The following is a 16,415-nucleotide window of genomic DNA, read 5'->3' as shown; positions in this document are numbered from 1 at the left end:
TTGTGGAATTATGAGAGGCTGCGGTGTTTGCATGTTTGTGTTTTTTTTTCTTTACTCCTTGATACTTATAGATTGTACAGCAATTTAATTTACTCTAAGCAACAATACTGTAGTGGTTCAGCTGCCTCGAGTCCCCTGGCACTGTCACTCGATTTGATATCAAACTGTTTAATAACGGTTTGATGTAATCTCTCTGCCTGGGATGGAGAGATTGCACTGATAATGCCAAATTAGCTCAATATCTATTTTGTACCAAGTTTTGTGACAGTGAATTAAAGTTCCCTTTAAATCAAAGTGGAGATCGGGTTGTGTCTTGATTCCACTTCTATAATAGAGTGTTTACATGCTAGTACACAACATATGCACACGTTGAATTAATTAAATATTGGTTACACAGCCATACATTTGCTATCATTCAGCAACTTGTCACCTTATGCCTTTATGTTGTAAGCTCCTCCTAGAAGTGAGGTGTAATAGAGGCTTGTGACAAAGTCTTTCTTTTAAATTCAAAAGTCCTTTAGTTTTCCAAATGCTTTATCTTTCTTGTTATTGTAACTATTCGTTAATGCATTTTATGAAAGAGTTTTTTTTGTAGCAGGTATAAAGAGACAGAGGAGGTAGCGGGGTACAGGACTGATGAATGGATAGAGACCGTTGGAACCATCAGGGGGTTTATTTAGAAATAAAAGAAAAAAAATGATGGGAAGTTATCAAAAAGAAAGGTATGGCTAGAGAGATAAGTCCTTTGTGAGTATATCTGTCTGTGGATTCATTTAGCATGTACATAGTGCAAGTTCATGGAAAGCGAGCGTAATGGAACAATGCCAATAAAATGAATGAGGGGCTAAGATAGATGTAAATTCACAGACTATCTGGATCACCGTGATAATGGTTAATGTGTGAGAAGGAGCAGGGAATGTGATAGAATTTGTAGTATTGATACTGACACTCCAAATAGAATACACTAATAGTCCTACACGCAGGTTGACACAAAATCTTGGATTGGAGGAGAATTGAGAAGGCATTGCATATTGTAATCTAACATAAGAGGATTGGAAAAATCCTCCTACTTTTTAATTTTATATTGGATTTGGGTATATTCAAACAATCCCCATGTCTGTTTTCAACAATTCCCATGATAAGTAATACTCTGCCTAAATATGTCTTCCCATGCTTTGCCTTGTTATATGTTGAAAGGTGATAGTGTAGCACAGATAAGTAAGGGGACGATGCGATGCATGCTTAATTGAACTTAGCGAAACAGGATAGGGAACAGAATAGACCAAATCTAAAGGGGATTCAAATTGCATTGTTTGACATTGGATACCTAGAATTATCGTTATTTAGCCTAGTAATTTACTGAAGTACACTGTTTGATCTCTGAGAGTAGATGTGTTGCACTGCATTGGCCATATCTGATGGGGGCTGCTTGGCGTCTACAATAACACAAATATCCATAAAAAAACATTATTTAGCATCATGCAGTACAGTTTGATTGGATAAGCTTTTCTCCTTTGTTCCTTTTGCTCCTTTTTTGGACTGCAATGCCCCCCTTACTGATACTGATACTGTAGCCCATCTCTGCCCTGGAGTATATGTATGTTTAACAAAGAAGTTGTGTAAATGGAATGTGCAAAGTAGCTATGATTCCAGTACTTTGCAACAACATCCTTTAAATGTGAATAGCTAGAATGATTGAGATGGCTTTGGGAGTAAGTGGACTTGTATGTGGGGCTATGGTGCCTTATGATCATAAGCCTTAAATTGGAACCATCCCTTCCCTATTGGAAATGACCGTTCTTCATTCCCACACCTTACCAAACCCTGAACACCAACACCAAGTGATCCCTTGGTTGAGTAGTGCTTTAAAGGTAAGTATAAAACTCAAACCTGCGGTGGTCAAGTTTCCATATTGATGTCAACGCTCCTTGATGTACCAAGGCTGCTCATGCTAATTTTTGGCCATGTTTATTCCAAAGGGGTGTGTAGTTCTTAATTATACCTGAAATGTTAACCGATTGATATTACCTGTTTCGCATTTCTATGGTACTCATTTAACAACCTCTGAAAATATTAAAAGCTGATATAACGTTTTCAAGTATTGAACTAACCATCTGATATAGATATGTTTAGGGGATATTACATGTGACCGTATTTTCCCTAATTCTGATTGACTAGTCTCAGAGCAATTATCCTTTATGTAAAAGTGTGAGTTGTCTTTTTTTTGTATTGGGCTATAATGTTACTTTGTATAACTCAACCACAAGAGTCTTTTCTTTTTTCCTGCTCACTCTTTTTCTTTCCATTGGACACCTTCACCCCCTGCTTTTCTCTCTCCCCCTTTCAAATTTTGTTTCACATGGCAAGTTTTGTAGCTAATATAAACAAGGGCCTGCAAGAGAACGTGAAGGAGGGGCTGACTGAATGTGAGGGGGGAGATCAAGGGGGATGAATGAATGAGTGAGCAAGCGAGCCAGGGAGAGAAGTAAATAGACTTATTAGACTGAGAGGTCCGTGGAAAAGACATAGATTTGCAGGAAATATGAGCAGAAGACATAGGAAGACAGATTTTAGGAGGCTTTGAACTTGATGACTGTGCAACATGGGGATGAGAAGGGAATCCAAGTAAATTAAAGTTTTAAAGAATTGCTAACCTTTGTACGCCACGGTTTTCTGAACCACATTTCCCATAATGATCTGAAGGCTGGCTGAGCATAATGGGATATGAAGGTTAGAAACATCTGGAGTGCAAAGATCAGCTTTTTCTTTGAGCTAAGTAGAAGCAGCAGACAGTGTTAATTTGCCTGGAACAGAGGTGAGAGAAGTGAATGAGAGACATGGAGCAGAGTAAGGTCCCTTGTGTTTCCTACGTAATGTTTTCTTTTCCAAGCGCCCTGTGAGGCCAGGAAACCCAAGAACTGACAAGCAAGAGAAGGAGAGGGGCAATGACAGAGCTGTGTGTGAGTAGCAGAGGGTGCTGAACAGGAACAGCAGAACACTATGGGAAAGGCTAGGGAGTTTAGATACTTAATAGTACATAATGATACCAGGTTTGGAATAAATGACTTGTTCTCCAAAGAGAAAGGTGCTTTGTGGAAGAATGTTTTAAAAAGTAGGCTAGCAAAGTGAGGAACATTTGTGTGACTACTCTGTAAATAAAACAAATTAAAGCCCTGCATCACTACCAGTGCCTTTAAATAATGGTGTTGGTTTTAATCTCCCAAGATTCTATGGAATGTAATTGAGAGCATCCTTGAAATATGAAGATGCAGTGTTGGTATTAGTGGACTGGAATTACAGTTTATCTCTCCTGTTTTAGTGCAATGTTATGAATAATTCAGTGCAGGGTGATGGCCAGACTAGTAGTGGGGATCACCTTTCAGAGAGGAGGGGTAACGGAGTAATAGCTAAAAAAGCACCGATACAGTATACATCATACCCGTCACTTAAATACTTCTATCCTCTGCATGTGTCAGTGATGGGCTGCAAAGTGATATCGCTGTGTATGGATTGCTAAAAAGACACAGAATGGTTTTCTATGAAACCAGGAACAGTGCTGCAGTTTTAGGTTGAAATTCTTTATCAGGGAAACTAAATGAATTACAGATTTTGTTTTCAGTTTTGAGGCCCTTTCTAATCCCCGGTTTAGTGAACGAACCCCAGGATGATAAAGCAAGCCAAGCAAAGCAGAGTAAGGTAATAACAGTATGTAGGGGATAAGGTTATACATAGAAACAGTACCACCTGACATGTGAGAATGTCTCGAAATGTAAAAATAATGTGTTGTACTGTTTTAGCTCAGAATCCTGTAATAACATGTTAAAGGACATAAAATGCACACAAATGCTGTGTTTCTTGGAACTAGACTATGTTTATGTAGAACAAAATTAACCAAAAACCTGAATACTTCTAAAAAAAATTATGTTTTGTAGTTAACATTTTTCTCTAATGTTGAAGATAAGTTAAAAAAATAATTGGTAATAAAAAAAAGTTTGTGTTCCATCCAATGCTTGTTGCCTCTAACAGTACCTGTTGATGTAACATAGGACATTTTTTAAAGAAACAAGTTATTTCAGGTGCTCATACCACAGAAATTGGAGCTGGTTTACCTATGCACCATAACCACTACAATAAATTGGAGTGGTTTCTGGTACTTACTGTGTTCCTCTAAAGGGAAATGTAACAACACACTGTATAAACATAAAGACACAACACAGAATTTACTCATTAAAATAGAGAATTGGTTATATAGTATTTTGGCTGAAAACATACTTGGGTCTATCAAGTTCAGCCAAGTTCTCCAGGGATTGCTTTTTTTAGGTTAAAATAGCTATAATGGGGGAAAGAAATCTCAAATTCAGCTATTTTCCCAGCTTGGGTATTTTGGCCAAACATTTACAATTCCCTTGTCAGTTCTCTATTATTGCCTTTGTAGTGAACAACCCCAAAAGCACACAAGTACAAATAATATATGATAACTTGTAGGTATATCTTTACCGAACTGTACTCAAACATATACAGTTAGAGTACAGTACCATATACGAATGTTAGGATAGTGCTATGTATGCCTTGTGATAGAGTAACACATAGATATAAATATACCCGCTGAGACGTAACGTGGGCTAACAGCATGCCAATAGATATGTAGTAACACACAAAGCTATAAATAAAAAAACATCAGTGTGTTAAAACATGCAGGGATACCATAGATGCTTTGAATGTTAAGGTAACTCATGGGTCATGGATAGTCTAGAAGATCTTTTTAAAATCTAGAAGGAAATCCTTATTAGAACAGAGAAATGTAAGTGTTCTATAATGGGTTTTTAACCAATGTAAAGAAACAGTTAAAAGAAATAAAATGAGTGTGCATGACCTACAAGATTAACAGATGTCTCTACACATCGATTGTACATGACTGTACTCAGTATAATAGAATTAGACAAACATAGGGTTCGGTACTTAGTCTAAATCCCTCTATCCCTAAACACTCCCTAATTCTTGCCACCCCTTATGCCCAAGCGCTCCCTATCCAAACCTTAATCCGTTTCTTTGTTTTGCAGAGACTTTTGATCAAGTGCCATATCAGTGTCACTCAAAAACGTCACGCAGCCTTTAAATATCTCCTTTAAGACAACAACCATTTAATTGCATGCTCCCTGAGCAATTTGCTTTATACAGAACAAGTGATATTAAAGAAATCACATTTCACAATGCACCACAAATACAAAACCAGATAAACTGGAAAACATGAATGCATTTCAAATGCAAATACTGCAATGGGTAGAATGCTGTTCACATGCACAAGCACAATAAGAAGCACGCTGCAAATAAATAACTAAGGCTAAGGATCATAGTGCATTACAAAAAGAGAAGGCGAGGCAAGTGTGATTGTATGTCCATCAAAAGTATTTGCATTAAGTGACTGGAGAAAGCAAACTCCACTTATCTCGTAATGTATTGGAAACACAAACCAAGGAGTAAGGAGTCTGGATGCAGAATTTGCATTTAAATATAGACCTGCAGAACATGATTACAGGGACCTTAATGTACTACAAATACAGAACCTACGGTTCTGAATGCCAAGTGGGAAAAAAATGCAGTTCAAGGTTATACAGTTAACCGTTTCCTGCTGGTATGTGAATAGTGTTCAGAATGTTTGTGACAGACATCTGCCTAAGCTGGTAATAATTAACTTTTCAAAGAAGGAAAGCGATTTGGTAATATTTCACTGGCGAAATCAGCCTTTGATCATTGTGCAGGGGAAGCAATATTAATACATTTAAATAAATAAAAAAAACCATTGTGACTTAGCACTTACTCAGATAACAGCAGAGCTTTTAGAGTAAAAAAAAAAAATATATATGCAAAAACGATAAATCTAAGAATACAAAAAAAGATACAGTTGTTGGAACTTCATATGTAAATTCACAGTTTGCAGCTTCTTCATTGTGCTCTGCCCAAACCTGGAATTTCCTTATCCAATCATGATGCTCTCTTGACTTTCCATGACAATTCTGAGCTTATCATGTAAAAACCTGCACCGTAGTGCTTCGTAGCACAGCAGGTTTTCTGTGAGTGATTGTTCAACTGACAATCTGTCAAGTTTGCGACAACTCGTCAAGTTTTGTGTCTATGTATGAATGTGTGTTCATATCTACATGTTATCATGCATAGGTAGAGGTGAGTTATTGGCAAGGTAACTATTTGTGTGTTTGTGTGTGTCTACAAGGAAGTATATGCATATACCTATGCATGCTTTTAATTGCATGAATGATTGTTATTGTGATATGTATGTGAGCAGCTAGAAAGGTATGTATGTAAATGGCTCTCAACTTTGGGATTTATGAAAGAGGACTGAAAAGAGCAAGGGCTGGAATGGGCCGTCGACTGATGTACAGAGTGTCTCTGGTGAAGTGGTATGGGATGGGGACCTGTTGAAAAGGTAAATGTAGCTCTTGTATGGGCTAAATGGAATCTAAGAATGTGTTCACTCTGCACTTAATGAGAATTTTCCTCTTTCTGTGTTGAGTGATAGTGTTTGTCTGTGTATGTGCATCTTCTTTGAAAGAAAACTGGGTCTCTGTTGTAAAAAAAAAAAGTACCATTCGTCTCTCTAACGCTCGATCACCTAATACCAGATCCCCTAAATTGTCTGCATTGGGTACACTGCTGTAATCGGCAGAATTCTCCATTCTCAAATGATATTTGTAGTTAACAACTGCACTATAAGCTTTAATGTTGGAATTTCAAAGTCAACATTTTTGAAGTGAATCTGTGAGGATGTTTTAGGGCAAGTCCAATAACTGTGTGGATCTCCTTTAATATGCCTAAGAAATCAGTCGGTGCATGAGTATCTTTAGACAAATATATATATATATATATATATATATATATATATATATATATCAGGAAATTGGACTATTTCTGAAAGCCAAATCTAACTTTTTTCATTGATATTTAAAACCGTTTCTCTGGTATTTTTAGTTAAAATGCAAAAATAGCATGCAAGTGCCCAGTGTGCCATGGCTTTTTAAGGTTTTTAAGGACCCACAACAGAGTTCTTGTTTATTTAAAAAAAATGTGTGCTATTTCTGATGGTATTTCCCTTAGTAATAGATTCTCTATGAAAATATTGTTTTAGGCTGGTAGCCGAAGTGAGGTAAGAATATTCACCTTGAGCTCGGAGAAGGTTATATTCGAGGTTTAGGGGATTAGGCGGCTCTCTGTGTTCCGTACCAGAATCCGTGTTACAAGTTTGATCCTGGCCATAGAAAACAGTACAGAAGGGTGAACTGGGTTGGATACAAGGCTCACATAACTTTCATTTTCACTCTATACTATAAAGCTGAAACATGCATCTTATTATAACGCATATTTCCTTTAAATCACAATGCTCACAGAAACAAGAAACAGCAATTAATATCTACATCATGTGACTTTAAAGAATAGTTACTCATTACTGAATCACAAAATCCCTCACTTCTTTTCTGTAATCAGTATTGCTGATTCATGCAATTATTATTCTTGACATCCCAGATAACAGTTGTTTCACACATTTAATTTATATATACAACGGCCAGAGATTCCACCTCCTGTTCTATACAACTGATATTTATGAAATCTCTTCTAGTGCTCCTTATAATGTGGTGCTCCTTATCATCTAAATCTCCTAACGTTCTACACAGCTCTCTTCCCATTACAAATCATCTCTGTAGTTCCTCCTGTCTCGTATTACTTGTCTCTAGAACTTTAAGTTCACCATACAACTATAGCCTTTAACTGGTAGTGTTCCATGCAAACTGTCTCTACAATCTTTTTTAACTTCAGCTCTAGTTATCTCTAACTACCACTGCTCTGTGCATATTCACCATACAATATAGATAGTGCCCTAAACAACACGTCTATTACAGATCTTGGCACCATGCAACTGCTTCCTGCCTACTTTACCACACATATTTTCAATTTAGCTTCTACGGATCTATACAAATTACTTCCTTGTTCTTCTGCGTTATGTAACGTCACTGTAATTTTCCACGCAATTATTTTCTTGGTCCTCCTACTACTCCATAGATTTTTCTACTCACTCCTTACATTGTTCACGATAAAGGTGCTCTATGCAGCAATTCAATAGTTTTGGTGGAAGCAAAGAAGTTTAGAGGCCGTAGTAGTTTTTATTACGTTTGTCAACAATCTCTTATTGTTCTATGTATGTTTTTCTTAAAATAATGTGTAAGGCACATTGAGAGTAGCCAGAATGTTAACGTGTTAGCTTGCTCTGTGATTAGCCCACACTGAAGTTATGTGCTGCAGTAGCAGTGGAAAAGGTCCACCATTAGTATTTTAGACTGGTGGCCATACTCACAAGAACAACCTAGAACCAGAAATTGCAGTGTCTCCAGAAAGTCAGTCTGGTCTCTTTTAGGCCTTGTCAGATAGGTACACATAAACCCGCTGTAGGAAATATAAAATAGCAAGTCTGTATCTAACATATACATTAATATAAAGGAAATCACTAGGATTAAACATGAACAATGGATTAACGCTACCTTGCTTTCTCAAAGCTTAAATGTCTACTCAGAAGGTCTCAAGCAAGTTCCATCACAGAACTAACCTAGAAATTTACATTTCATTGTGCATATTATTATTGTTCTTCACTCTGCATACATTCGCTGGTATCCCTGTATTAAAATGTGAATAATTCTCCATACGGTTCCAGATGACAGCCCTTTACTGTATAATTAAATTGTTCCGCATGGAATTATTACATGTCCTTATATAAGGACTACTCTGAGAGAGTGGGTCATTGATTAGTGTTCCTAGAACTGGACAATAATATCTATGTTAACATATTTACTGTATTATAACAAGGTGCTTGAACAAAGCCTTTTGAGGCATTGTAATTTGAATTGCTTTTTAATTTACATCAGAACACTTACATTGTTATAATGCTCTGGTCTTAGTCCAGTTCTTGGTTTACTTCATGTAAGTCTCCATTACAATGCTAACTACACAGCACCAAGCACAATAAGGTGACTGTGTAACTGAATATATTAGTAGAAAGCATGCAAAAAAATTTCTTTAAGCGCAACTTGTGCTTAAAATAAATACATAAATACAAATCACTAATGGGGAATGCAGCCTTGCTAAATGTGTATGGAGATTTATTATAGGACGGAGAGTGGAAGCACAAAGTAGGCTGTGAGGTCTAGGTTTAGGCTGGTATGGCACAGTGCAATACATAGCGATATGGGTAAGAGTTTAGAATAGTATATTGACGGTCTCCATTCCATCTTAAGTCACAGAGCCACCAGTTTTGCTACTGTAACAGAATGACAGTACCACTTATCAGAGAATGTTTAGACAGACTGGACATCATTTCCTGTTGGCTTTTTTTTGGTTTTGTTTATTTGGGCATTTTGCTTAAGTTTGTTTATCCATTAGTCTGTTAGGAAGCAGTGGGTAATGTATCTAGTAGAGAGACTGGAAAGGAGTTGATAATAATACAATATAAAGAACATTCACTGGCTAATGGCAAAGGCAGGTGGTGGCATGGTTTGGTCTGTGATCCTTAAATGTACCAGTCTGTCCCTCCTCTCCTATCTTACCCTTTTCTTGGACAAGTGCAGTAATTCATGGAACCAACAAAAGCTAAAAATGGAGGAAGAAAAGGAAACAAGAAGACAACAGACCAACTGATAGGAACCATTCCATTGACTGCAGAATTAAAAGTAGACTTGGGGAATGTGGGGTATAGTTAAGTTTATTCATGTGTGAAGTCCATTTTTGCATTGGACGTGGTAGGACAAGTTTATATTTATTTTCTTATTTTTCGCTGAGTAATGTATAATTATCTCTGACATTTGGAACAAAGAAACAAAATATACACACCCTCAATCTCCCAATAAGAAATGTACCTATGTAGTTGCCAAAAGAAAAAACATTTACAAGAATATTATAGCAAAATATTGTAGCACGGTGCCAAATTAAAGAGGAAAAATATTTAGATTTTTAGGGTTGGTACTCGATCCCATTAATCCACATTTGTCATTTATTGAGGAATGCTTGTTGATTGAGCTGAAACTATGATCATAACATTATTACATTAATTTCACCCACTACAAGTTTTATAGGTGACAATTCCTTGAGGTTGGTAAGGCATCATGGAAGCTATAGTTCTACAAGTAGGGGACTACCTTTTGGCTACCCCTGGGATGTCTCGGGAAAATGATCTACACGAGTGAGCTCTCACAATCCCACTGAGCCTGTTTCAAAACACATGCATATTTAGATTTTTACAGTTAGAGTTCATTTCACATATATAGGGTGCATTTATTTTACAAAAAGTAAAACCAACTTAATTTGTGAATATGAAATATTTGCCTAGCTGAGAAATTGTAACTTTTGTCAATCCCCCCCACCCCCTCCCTCAAAAATACCCCTGTCATGTCCCCAGCAATTTTAGAATAATACAGATTACCAATATGCGAGGTGAGTATTTTTGTATGTTTTCTTTTGCCATAGATAAATACAGGTGCTTGCGGTATAGCATTGGAGAAATTGCACCAAGCTGTATATATTAATACCAAAAATTTAAATGTATATAATACATATTGCAGTGTTAGATTTAACAGCTATATGTAGCAGTGCATATATTTTTCTAAAATAAATTGACGTGCCTGCTTCCTCCTGTATATATAGATAGTATCTTATTACATTGCAAGTAAGTGTAGCTACAAGTTGTACAAAATTAAACAAATATATGTTAGAGCTTTTTAAAATAAAGTTAAATACTTATGCTGCATAGAGTTAAACACATGGATTCGTGTCTTATACAGTGTTGAATAGGGCAGCAATAGCTTTAAGTACTGAGTCGATACAGCGTGTTATATGAAGTTAAATAAATGCAACATCAAGTTGTATAGCTGTGAAATATGATGCAGATTGATACTCTGTCTCTTCTGAGCAGAGTAGCGTGTGTAACATGCTAAGTGATGTCCATTGGGAACATATAGAGCTATTCTTTTATAGGCTCTTCAGAAGGTCTTTTCATGCTTTTTTAAAAGGAACGAATACACAGGGGTTAATCTATGCATTTCAAATCACAAACAGCTTATTTTGCATAATTACTTTTTACTCTGTCTCTCTTTCCTTTATCATTAAATTTACATTTTCTCCCAGGTCATCTCTACTTTCAGTCTACCTTCCTTCTGTTTTCAAGGTTTTCATTTTTTTCAGTCACCCTCTGCTGCTCCTATACCTCTATGTTAACTGCCCCATTACATCTCTTTTTATCTCTCTGTCACCCCTCTATTACTGCGCTGGCACCCCTTCTATTACTGCGCTGGCACCCCTTCTATTACTGCGCTGGCACCCCTTCTATTACTGCTCTGTCACCCCCCCTATTACTGCGGTGGCACCCCTTCTATTACTGCGCTGTCACCCCCCTATTACTGCACTGGCACCCCTCTATTACTGCTCTATCATCCCTATATTACTGCTCTGTCACCCCTCTGTTACTGCTCTGTCACCCCTCTATTACTTAATGGGGATCACTTCTATTACTACTTAATCACCCCCCTATTACTGCTCTGTCACCCGTTAATACTGCTCGATCACCCCTCTACTAATGCTCTGTCACCCCCTAATACTGCTCGATCATCTTTCTTATTAATGCTCTGTCACCCCTTTTTACTGCTCTGTCACCCTTCTTTTACTGCTCGATTACCCTGAATTATTACTCCTTAACCTCTCTCTACTTGTGTTATAATCGCCCTACCTCTCCCATTCTCTGGTTGTGTTTCTCTCAATAATCTACCTCTCCATTCTCTCTGTCTCAATCACAGAGGAAACCCTGCGAACGGGCAGCACAAAGGCAGAAAGAGGTAAAGAGAGAACAGCAATGAAGAAAGAGAGAGAGAGAGAGAGAAAGGAATGGGAGGGAACATGGGGAGAAAAATGCTAAGATAGGGGAAATATAAGACTTAATGGGGGAAAAAAAGATGGAGTGATAGAACATAATGATATCCCTATTTGTCTAGAAAGGAGTAAAGTGTGCATTTTATGGCAGAGTGGAATGTGAGCGTTAGGAGTAGGAGGTTAGACTGCTATGGACTATGAGACTTCTCACATGCAGCATTGAGACAGTCGGACAGACAGGCAGGGATCTTCATTATATGTGTGACAGACAATGAATTTCAGTGAGAGAGATATAAGGAAAGATACTCTATAAAAAAATCCTTAAAGAGAGTGTGAGATAAGACCAGAGAAAGGTTTAATGCCGGAGAGTGAGAGACAGATGTGAGGTATAATCGATACGAGACATTAAAGACTTGCAGGACAGAAGTGACTGCTGCATTAAGAACGAGAAAACCATGTATTTTCTTAGACAATCCCTCAGTACCCCCCTTTTGCACTTACCTAACACGACCCCTGATGTCCGGCTGTGCACTTCCACGGATGGAGATTGTAGGGGGATGCCACGAAGAATTATAACAGATGGCAACGCTTGAAGCTCAGGAGAAAAAAAAAATATCATCCAAGGTCCTCCAGTACCATGGGGTGGTAAACACACAAAAGGCAAAGAAAAATCATAAATGTACAGAATGGCGCATGCCCCAATAAGGTGGGCAACTTAAATGGGACAGTGGCAGTGATGTACGCGTGTCTGAGAGCGGCAGGGGTGCTATAGGAGGAATCAGCTGGGATTCAGTGATCCGAAAAGCTGAAAGGTGTAAAAAATGATAAATCCAAGTGTCTTTCCCTTGCGCTGCAGGCTAGATTTCCTGTCCTGAGGGCACAGAGCTCTGTGACTGTGGGCAGCAAGAAGCAGCAGCAGCTCTCAAGCATGCGAGATACCACAGCCTCCCCTGATGATGTTCTCACTGGAACTGAACAGCAGTCAGGCTGAGAAAGTCAGGAACTTGAAAAAATTTACATAAACCAGCCTCTTCCAGCCTCCCAGAGAGAGCCACCCCACCCCCCATCCACATATCGGCTCACCTGGTCCTCCCCTACAGACACATGCTCTTTTACCTGCCTGTCCCCTTTTAGATGTCCCCTCACCTGAGGGGAGAGAGTGCAGGTGTATACAAGCTGCACTCTTTGCAGGCTAGGCAGACATACATTTCCATCTTTTTCTTTATATCTTTTTAAATTGAATATTTCTCCCTTTCCCATATCTCATTCATTTTCTCTCCTTTCACACTTTTTAAAAAAATGTATATATTTTTTTTTACTCCTTAATCAACTCTCACTCTGCGCTGCTCCAGCCTTCTGTTATGTATTTCTTATATTTTTCTTAAATTCAGCTCTCTTTCTCCAGACTGTTTTTACCAGTTACTCCTCCACCACCTCCTGACGCCAAGTCTGCCACCCCTCCTTCCCCCCTCTCTCTCTGCACACCTCGCACTGGTTCTTGTCAAGGTTTTTTTTGTTTTTTTTATGTGCCTCCTCCTCTGCTTGGGTGCCCATATCTTATTTTGTTTCTTTAATTGCCAGTCATATTTCCTTGTTACTGCTGTCTTTCTAATCTCACCATTCCTTTAGTTTTTTCACTCCCCTTCATCTCATTCCTATCCTCTCCCTTATTGGTCTTGTGCCCATCACTATCTTTTCAGTGAGCTCCCTCACCCCAGTTACACACTCTTCATCTCTCATGCTGTCTGCTTCACCCCTTCTATTTTCTTACCTCTCCTGAAACCCCAGACAAGCTACTAATGAGTTTTCTCTGGACGCCCAACATCATCTACGTACAGCCTATAAATCAGCTTTTATTAACCCACTCGATCAGGTCTGCTGGATGCCTGACTGTTCTCTGCAAGATAAATGCCTGTTACTGTATCCACTTACTTAAGGTGCTATTAAAAAGGGGGTTGGGGGAGAGGAGAGGAGAGACATAAGGAGGGTCGAGGGGAGAACAGGGTGGAAAGGAGTTAGGCAGGCAAGATAAATATTAATACACTATTTTTCAGTTTTAGAGAGCTTTGTAATTTTCAGGCACATCTGCAGAGCATCTACCCCCAGCTCGTTATCTAGGGATACATGCAGAGCGAGCGTCTCTCCATTTTTATCCTGGATAGTCTGTTGTAGCGCACCCCCTCTCACCCATAACCATATGCAGACCATCACTTCCTTTCATGTTGATTGAGCAAAACATCCCGCTGCCTAATAAAAGAGTTATAAATGTCTATGTCTCCATTTGAATGGCTTTGCTTGGGTGTCAGCGGGAGGTCCTCGGCTCATTTTTGTCTCCTCATTGATCTGCAGCTCCTCCAGCAGGGAAGGGGTTACAGCATGTTCTACATTGAGCACATTGTGGCACCTTGCGGCAGTGTAGTGAGATTTCAGAGGGTCCCCTAAAATATCTAGATCCTGGACATTGTCTGCCCCAAGAGAGCAAAGGTTTATGGTCCCTGTATACCCCCTGGCACTGTGACTGACGTTGCAAGCAATGCAATACATGTAGAATTCTCAGTGCTGGAGCAGAGGGAAGAATGAATGAGAATTGTGCCCACGTAAGCAAAGACATCAGACCCCTCGCAGCAAAACCCATTAGGAATATAGCTTCCTCTATTTCTTTATATAATTGTGTATTAAAGCAGTCTGCACAAGGGGTTAGACACCTTCTATCATCAGTCCAGCTCACCGTCTGCCACCACGGGTTTTAACGTGTGAATTGTAGGCATATTGTGATAACTATTTTTATTTACCAGATCTAAAGTGACACTTTCCTATAAATGTATTGACTTTTCTGAAGAAACTTTTTGTGACATGTCAGGCATGTAATCCTACGGGTTTAGAGCACTGACCTCATTTAAATTTCTCAAATAATGTAATGTTCCCTTAAGGCATGAATCATGTATGTGAAATTCTCTCCATTAAAATGGATATTATGTGATAAATCTCAGGTTGACAAGTCAGTATTTGCAGAGCTTGATGATTTTCAAGTCCTGCCAAAAAAGTTGGCCGGTCCTTGCTCCTTATGCAGAATACGGCACAGATGTCTTTTTAGGTTGACTAAGTGGCTTGGCTGTAATGTACAGAGACAAACCGGGCATCTTTCAAGTAAAGGGATTACAAAATCACAGCAGCTGGATAGTGTCCACTAGGGGGAAATGAGCACAGAGAGACAGTGCTGTCAAATTATAGAGAGGGGAACTGTGGCCAGTAGATCAAGATCAGACCTTTTAATGGAATTTATTCTTTATTGTAGAAAGAGAGCAAGTCAAGGGGCTTATTGTGTCAGGCAGTAAGCTAAAAAGTTTAATATCATTTATTTAATATTTGCAAGGGCACAACTTTTGACAACATTTTATTTATAGATATATAGTTATCTGTATCGGTAAGCAGGACAGTAGTTGCAGATTGTAAAATAAAGTTTTGTAAAGTCAGTACAAACTTTAATCAGGTAGAAAGTGAGATGGCGTGTGTTCCCTGGGGTCTTTTGAGGAAGTGGGGTGGTTGTTAGGCCAAGTTGGTAAAATATTCATGGAAGTATGGGGCTGTTGTGTCTGTATCTCATGTCCTCCCTGCAGCAATGTACTGTTCCTGTGCAGACTCCTTCAGGGGATCATTATCTGAGCTGAACCTAGGACCTTCCTAGAGGCAGAAAAATAACTACCAGGCCAGCCTGCGATGTGCGTGTCACTTTATATCCTTCTGTGTCACAGTGTATCTGAAATAAATACGTTTCCTTAGTGCAGTACACAGCATCGGCTTGTCACATTCCATCACCAGAGATGCCCTTCAAAGACAAGGCATGTATTATCCCAGCAGATGGTATATATGAGCAATCATCATTATCAGGGTACCTTCCTTTTTAACCCTTTAGTTATCAGGTGTACTTACAGTGAATTGCAAAGCAGGACCTTCTGGCAGCCAAGATGGTGATACCCTAATCCCCTCTTGTTAATTGAAGGTAATCTCCTGTCTGAGCTTCATATAGCAGATACTTGCCACTTGTCTGAAATACACAGTAGCCAAGGACTTTGTCAGGAGGTCATGTCTAGGGTTTGTGTCAAAGCGGGTCGCAACTTGGACAGTTAAGGGCACATTATTTTAAGGTAATTAGGGATTTGTCACCTCGTTTGTCATAGTTTATTATCATTTCATTACTGAGCTTGCTGGAAATGAACCGCAAAACTCAAGACGTGTTATTACATAATTAGGTGTTAAATTAGGCAGGGAGAGACAACATGAGACATAGTGTGGATGGATGCGTGGAGTATAAACAAAACGAGGAGGAGTGTGAGAGATTTGGAGACAGTAGGAAGCATGCATAGGAAGAAGGGGAAAGGAGACATAAACAGAGGGAAACTGAAGCAAACACAGAGGAAATAGCAGAAGAGATATTGATATATTAAAAAACATGGGAGGAAAGAAAGGAAGAAAATAGCAGAAAGCAGACAGAGCGCTGA

General features: G+C 38.7%; 1 protein-coding gene across 9 annotated transcripts in view; it reads right to left on the bottom strand.

The window, feature by feature from the left end:
* The window catches only part of SEMA3F (semaphorin 3F), an 85,120-nt gene extending 72,223 nt beyond the window's left edge, over positions 1–12,897 (bottom strand). For all 9 annotated transcript variants that reach the window (XM_063426587.1, XM_063426589.1, XM_063426590.1 and 6 more), the window contains exon 1: positions 12,418–12,897. The gene's annotated coding sequence lies outside the window, so the exon portion shown is untranslated. The remainder of the gene's footprint in view (positions 1–12,417) is intronic.
* Between the last annotated feature and the right edge of the window lie 3,518 nt (positions 12,898–16,415).

The sequence above is a fragment of the Pelobates fuscus genome, chromosome 7 (genome assembly GCF_036172605.1).
Source record: "Pelobates fuscus isolate aPelFus1 chromosome 7, aPelFus1.pri, whole genome shotgun sequence".
Lineage (NCBI taxonomy): Eukaryota > Metazoa > Chordata > Amphibia > Anura > Pelobatidae > Pelobates > Pelobates fuscus.
This window is presented reverse-complemented; position numbering and strand designations above follow the sequence as displayed.